The sequence below is a fragment of the Desmodus rotundus genome, chromosome 4 (genome assembly GCF_022682495.2).
Source record: "Desmodus rotundus isolate HL8 chromosome 4, HLdesRot8A.1, whole genome shotgun sequence".
Taxonomy (NCBI): Eukaryota; Metazoa; Chordata; class Mammalia; order Chiroptera; family Phyllostomidae; genus Desmodus; species Desmodus rotundus.
Window position 1 is genome coordinate 174822789 of NC_071390.1, and position 7971 is coordinate 174830759.

Consider the following 7971-nt stretch of genomic DNA (forward strand, 5'->3'; position numbering starts at 1 on the left):
AGCTTGTTGCCATAAATCAGGACAGCAAAGCTGCGGTCCTAGGTGAGGCCATGGGAGGAGAGTGCGAGATCTATATAAGGGACTGTAATAAAAAAGAATTTTCTGCTGGATAACAGGAACCGCATGATCAAGACTTGCCACAATAAGAAAAAAGAATACATACAATGGACTCTGTGCACATCTTAGGTGACTAGCAATGTGTCCAAAATAATGGGACTTGGCTCCTGAGTTTAAGACCTCACAGCCTCGGGGAGAATGAGCCATGCTGCAGACACTGATTGAGCATGCTGAGGGCAGCAGGTATTAAGTGCTGGTATATACAGTAGAGACCCAAGTAAAGCAAGGTCTGAAATAAGTTACTCTGGACCCTCATCCCAGACCCCCAGGATCTAGCCCCAACTCTGTAATTTCCTTAAGGAGTGGTGACCTTGAGCAAGTCACCGCCCCTTTATGGCCTGTTTCCTTTGCTATATAAAAGATAAAATTGGAATATAAAATAGAAGAAAATGACCCAAGGCCATGCTCCTCCAATCAGAGTTCATGCCTGCAAGCTGGCACACTGATAGTTGAGGGATGAACAAGGTACATGTTTCTGGAAATGCTATCTTTTCTGATAATAAATAATTCAAAATATTACCCTTCTATTAAATTAAACATAGATGTAATTTAGCATAAAGTGCAAATATGCATAAAATTTTAAATATAAAACATGCTCCAAGGACATATCTGGCTTGTGACATGTGATAGGCATACTTCTAAGATGATTCTCAGGGATTTCCACCTCCTTGTATTTACTTTCTTATGTAATCTTCTCCCCTTGAAGGTAGGATGGGCCTCATGACTTCTCTAAAGAATAGAATACAGCAGTAGAGATGGGGTGAAGATTCTGAGATTAGATTACACAACAACTGTGACTGTCTTCCTGTCTCCCAGTCTCTCCATCTCTCCTCACTTAATCACTCCATGAAGCCGGTTATCATGTTGTCAGCTACCTTACTGAGATGTCCACATGGCAAGGAAGGGCCAGTGAGGAACTGAAGTCCTCAGGAATACCAGCCCCAAGGAACAGAACCCTGTGATAACTATATGAACAAGTTGGGAAGCATGTCTTCCACATTTGAGTCTTGAGAAGTTTGAAGCCCTGGCTGACCCATTGATTGTGACAGCCCAGATGATCGCAGCTAAGCTCTACATGGATTTTGCCCCACAAAAACTATGAGATAATAAAGGTTTGTTTTTGGTGCATTTTAAAATAAAGCAATGGGTAGCTAATACACAAAGGATCACTTTGGGCTGTAGCCAGAGATACCCACTGAAGGAGTCTCTCTCTTGCCTCTTCCTTTAGCAGGATTTCTTGGAAATGTCTATGAAACACCCTTAAGAAGACTCACTTTAATGGCTGCAGGTGGGAAGAGGGGTATTCCATTGTGAGAATAAACCCTCAGATGTCAGCTCTCTAGAATGCAAACTTCTGTGAGTCGGAGAAGTGTAAAGAAAGCTAAGCTACTTGCCCAAGATTCCCTGTCTGGCTTCTGATGAGCTGGAATTAAATCCAGTTCATCAGACACCCAGGTAGTCTTCTAATAAATGACTCTGAGCCCTAGTATCTGTGAATAGGTATGACTACACTAATTACTAATATTACACATGATATATAATTATAATTACAGTCATTATCTTTACTGAGTCCACCAATTATTTTCTCAACATTTGCTTGTTTAGTAGTTAGTCTGAGGCATCCAAATAAATGCAAGGTTGTTTCTTGCTTTCTTTCTTTTCTTTTTTTACTGTTGCATTCAGTGACTCCTAAAGAACTATCAAGGATCTTTGGACAATGATCACAGAATGTTGAATTGAAAACATTTCCCAAAGTCCCAAGACATATTCCAGATGCCATTGTTGCATGATGGCCCAAGAGAAGGCCAGCCCTATTCTATAATTCAACTTCCCTTCAGGGCAGAGGGAGTGAGGGCGCGCATCAAAAGCCCAGCCGATGGAGTGTTCTTCCATTCCAAGGACATGCTGCAGAGAAACGATACATGAAATGGGGATAGACAGTCCCTGTTGTTAGAGAACAGTGACTTCTTGGAAAAGCCAGTACAACCCTCTCTGTGACTGTAATTGCCGTGGATATCCAGAGGGAGGGTGTGTCCTACAGTTGTTATTACTGCTACTGCTTTTCTTGTCATATTTCTGTTTTGTTGCTGTTCTTTTAAAGGCCCTTTGCCCTTGGCATGGGGGGGTCCTTCAACCAGTCTGAAGATGTCTCACTAATGGGGAGCCCAACACTATTCACGGGTGTATAATATGTCAGTATGGTTGAGATTATGCTGCTGTAACAAACAACCCCCAAATTTCAACAGGTTAAAATGACAGGAACCTGTTTTTCCTTCACAGCAAATGCCCACCATAGATTAATTGAAGACTGCTCTGCACTGTTCCTACCGCAAAGCCCCAACCATCAGAGTAGCCCTCTCTAAACCATTGCAGGTGATGGTAGTAGGGGTGAGGTGACATAGCAATTGTGAGAACTGGCTCTAAAGTTTCTCCAGAAGTGAAACACGGACATTTCATTGGCCCAAGCAAGTCACACACCATGCCTCAATGGAAAGGGAGAAGGGGGAGCAAGCCAACACATGCCCAGGAGAAAGAGAACAGTACTGGGAGGCTGAATGTCTACCAGGCAATTATCCCCAAGTTAAGGTTATAATGGAGGCTAATGAGAAGAAAGATAGGAATATACACATCAACGTACATCCTGAAGATTTTATAACAAGGCTAAGTGGTTTGCACAGTCTTGTTCTTTTGTTTGGATGAGAGTCTCCCCAGTTTCAATCAGACTTAGTGGTAAGAAGGCAGGTAAAGCAGTCAAGCTTCGGTTCATGAGCAGCCTCTTCTTTACTCTCAGCCCATGTTCTCAGCCACTCATCTGCATCATGGATTTTGTTTCATCGAGGTTCTTCTGCCGTCTGTATCTCTGGAGACATCCTGTATCCGGTATCCACCCTTTCAGCTGAAACCAGAAGAGCCAGTGTTTGTGCTGCCTGTCACATACCAAACCCAACCAGCAGAGATGGGGGATTGAGTCTTCATGGGCACTTTACTAAGATGGCTGGTGATCTGAGCGGCGGGTCTGTACCCTAATGGACTGTCTTACATTTCCTTCCAAGCCAGCCTTTTTATAACAGAGAACAAAATGCAGAGAGGGGGGTTGAAATTCAGGGAAATTAGATTAAAAAACTGCAGCATTACCACCCTCTGGGTGATAGCTCTGGGCAGTGCGGGAGGGAGGTCATCCGTCTCTCCCTGGAACACAACAGCTGAGATGTATCCAGCTGTGCCCCAGGAGGTCGGCTGTCTCTCCCGAGACTGTGGGCCATACCTGCAGTTCCTGAAACAATAGCTTTAACATATGCATTACCTACTAGGCTTATTAACTTTTTACCTTAAACTAAAAATTTTCCAACTCTTGAGTCCCCTATCACAATCATCACTTTTTTCCTTCCCCTTTTTCCACAGCCAAGAATATTAAGAGGAGTCAGTACCAGCTCTCCCCACTTTCTAACCTCACATTCGTCATATTTGCAGGTTCCACCCATGTCCAAAGGACAGGAAACTAAACAAGGAGGAAGGTCATTAGGGTCATCTTAGAATTCTTGCCATATGGAACAAAAAGCCAAAGATTAAGAAAAGTCAAACACAGGTGGTAGCTGTATCTCTCTGGCTTAAAATCTCAAACCCATAGGTGAGTGCCTATCCAATGAAAGACAGTGAGTCATGGGGGCCTCTGAATCGTCTTTGACATCTAGCTACCTCTGCCCCTAGCAGGTACTAACATCACAGATGTCTTGATTTTCTGAAAATTCTGGCATCCCAACAGCAATGTGTCCCTCTTTCTTGACCTCGGTTTAGTGTAATACCCAGGCATCAAAGCTCTGCCACTGGCAAGTTCAAATCTGTCTTTTCCTTTTATGGCTTTGTCATGCTACCCAAAGTCAGCCTTGCTCAGGCTAAGCCTCTTTCTGTAAAGATAATAATAATAACTGCCTCATAGCGTTTTCACAAGGCTAAGATGATGTAAAGCACACACTAAGACACACACTAAGTGTTCAACAGATGTTATTTATTATTTTTGTTATTATGTTCACCTATTCCTTTTGCCATCAGCATCCTGACTCACTTCTTTTCTCTTTTAACTCTCCCTAGTTTTCTCCTTTTGTAGAAGCAGCAAGTCTGTTACATTCAAAAAGTACTGATACTAACAAAACAAAAAACATCCTTCTACTCTCTCAAGAGGTGATATGATTAATCAGTGTTCTCTCCCTGCCACCCCCCTGCCTGTACCTGAACCTGGACCATGAGATAAAAAGTTGAGAGTTTAAAACAAGGGGTGTAAGTATCCATTTTTCTTTGTTTGAATATAGTAATGTCTACAGAAAAGTCCTAAAGCAAGGCTAAAGGTCTCAAAAAGAAAAACACAGATGGTTTATTAGAAATGGCTTTTCCATTAACCATCTGTGTGACCCTGGGCACGTTGCATTTCGCCACTGCCAACCTGCATGCCCTTCCCTGCCAAAAGAGGGGCTTGGCCCATGATATCTGACTTTTCACATTGACATTCTGACATTTCGGATTTGAGAGCAGCCCTGCAATCCACCAGAGCCTCCTGTGCTGGAACAGAGGACACATCGTGCTAATGGGGGACACAGGCTCAGCTCATTCATTTCACCAGCCTCATGTTTCCCACAGAGAAAAACTGTGCCTCCATGGGCGAGAGAAAAGGGGAGATAAGTGGTGATGGAGAGAGACATGACCTGGGGTGGTGAACACACAACACAGTGTGCAGGTGGTACATTATAGGATTGTACATCTTATACCTATATAATTTTATTAACCAATGTCACCCCAATAAATTCAATAAAAATGGAACCTCCACAGAGTAAGGTTGAAGGTCATGAGCAGAAATGGAAACATATTAATACCCTCTAGTTCTGTGCACTACACTGGATTTTACAAGCACTTCCATGTTCACTGTCAATATCTGTTTTGCACACAATGCCATGGGTATGTAGGGTGTCATTATTATCTACATTTGTGAGAGAGAGTTAAGCTCAGGTTTCGTCCAAGATGAGAGAACAAGGACTAAAATCATATGTGGTATGGTAAACAAGTTTTCAGGTCCGTAGTCTCATGCTTATCCTCTCTCCACTAGTTGACCTTGGAACATAACCATGAACAAAATCTGTACTCTGAAACTTACACTTTCCTGACCTTAAAATAATAATAATAATAATAATAATAATATTGTTATTATTATTATTATTATGCAGACATCAAAGAGTGCTTTGATGTTTGAATCAGATCCTGTATATGATTTCACTTGGTAAGCTCTAAAATGTGTTTTTAGTTGGTTGTGTTGAGTCGTTCTGGCACCTGGTCCCACATCTTACCTACTCTTCCATGCATGATCACTTAGAGATAGCAAAATAATTCGCATATTCTGGCAGGTTCACATTCCTGGGGCTCTTCCTTCATCTATCTCTTTGTGTGTGTCACACCACCTTCTCATGTTCAGCATGCCCCCAGCATGCTCCCAGCACTCTTCATCCCCAAATCATGCCCATTTCTTAAAAGCTGTCAAAAATTTCAACTTCACCAAGGACCCTCAAGGTATTTGGACCTTTCTAATTCAGCTACTGACTCCTGATTTGAGCTCCAAACTGTATGGTCACCTGTAGGACAATGTGACACCACTTACCTTGTCCTCTTCATGTCACAAGTGGCAGAACACAGAATTGAGAAGATTAAGTTGAAGTCCCAGTTTTGCCACTAACCAGCTGAGTGGTTTGGAGGAAGGCACTGAGTCTACTGGAAGTACACAGTTTCTTTGTTTGCAAAGCTGTCAAAACAATGCTTGTCCTTCCACCTACAGATTTCTGAAGAGCAAGAAAAAAAAAGAGATTGTAAAAGGTGTAGACAGGCCTTACCTTAAAGGAACTCAATCTCCTTTGAAAGATGGGCAAATAGACAATGGTACTATAACAAGAGCTAAGAAAAAGATGTGTACAGATTCATGAGGCTTTACCCCACTCTGTCAGTGTCCCCTGTGTCTAGCACAGTGCCTAGAACAGAGATGTGAAAACATTGTTGCCATTTTGTTTTAACCAATCACAGTGCTCTGTAGATGGGAAGTTCCACATAATGATCTACCCTTCCTTCTTTCTGTCTCATCCTCTTTTCTCACTCCCACCCTCTCCTATATAACTCTTGGGTCTACAGACACATAAGCTCAAGAGATGCTCAAGGGAGTGGGTGCCAATCACAAGGATAATAAACATACATTCCACTCTGAGTCCTTCCTCACCCCCTGCAGCAAAATCTCTCACACTGTTGCAGCCACCTTCCCGACATGTTGTCTACCTTTCTCTTTTAAATCCTGCATGCTTATTGAAAATTTCTTCTGAGGGTCTTACTAGTTTCCTGCCACAGCTCTAGGTGCCAAGATCCATCCCTTCCTGATTGGCCCCATTGGCAGCCCTCTCTTCTGCAGTTTCTGCTCCTGCTGCCGTGGCTATTGTTACATAGGTCACTCTTGCTAGCACATGCTCAAGACCAATACTGTTGGTTTATCCCAACAAAGTCAAGCCAGTGCTGGGACTGGACCTAATAGCTCCTGTTATCCCCAGAGAAGGAAGATTTCTACCAATGTCACTGACTCCAGCCTCACCCTTTTGTGGCACTCGTAGGGCACTTGCTGAGGTGAGGGGCAGGCTCTCCCTTACCTCAGTTGCAACTCTTCTTATTCTCTGAAAAGAGTGACTTCACTCATCATTTTCTTATAAGATTCTCTTCCCCAGCAACTCCCGCACATGACTCCCACAAATGAATCATGCAAGCTGGGAGGTTCCATCTGAGTAAAAATTCAGCCTTTGTCTACAAATGTTAAATGTTCTTGGACTTATTATGTATATTTGATTTTTATCAACTTTTTAATTAAAATGTCATCGCAAATTTAAGAGAGAAGGAAAGGGCAGGCAGAGGCCAGGGTGAGAAAGGCATGTTAGAACATACTAAGTTGTATAAGCCACTTCTTCATTTCTTTCTCCTCAGAGCATTCTGAATTTCTGACATTTCTGTATTTTTAGCAGCTTCAGATCCTGAAGCTTACAGATTGAAAAGCGTGAGGCACTGACTTGCCAAATGGAAAAAATATAAAAACAAATGATAAACAGGAAAGTTAGCTCAACAGCTATAATTCTGGGAGATAAAGGCTGGAGCTGAGATGAGGGATCTCTGAGTGCATGGAAGATGGATGTCTAAATGGGGAACGAGGGAGGGAACACAGGATATTAGTCTCAGTTTTTTTGTACTTGGAGACAATCTTGTCTCCTAGGACATCTCGTCTTCTAAGATCATAGCTTCTCCCAGAAGAAGGACAATATTTTACTTCTCTGCCTCATGTGTTCATATTTCAAAGCACAGGGCTTCTTAGCACATTGTGGGAGGAAATGAGATAATGTAGAAAAGTCATTGACTAGCAGACTCTTGCTCGCAGATCAGCAGGTAACTTTCCATGTGACCTTGAATAGTCATTGACCTCTCTGCTTCTTCAGCTGCACAAGAGGTATGACCAGATCACAGCAAACTGCAGACTAGCTATAAAACTTCATGAGTCTGTAATGGGGACTGGTGGGCCAAGTTAGAGGAGGATCTCTTTGGCTTGATGACTTGTACATGGAAGATGTTTCAAGGGGTAAACTCGGATATCTATCTATCTATCTATCTATCTATCTATCTATCATCTATCTATACATATATATATATATATATAGAGAGAGAGAGAGAGAGAGAGATCAAGGACATTGGACTAGATGAAATGTTTTAGTCTGTTTAACTCTAAAATGCAAGAACTATTTGAATTAAAATGCTGAGCTTTCACCCTGAAATATCAAACAGAGAATGACACTGTAC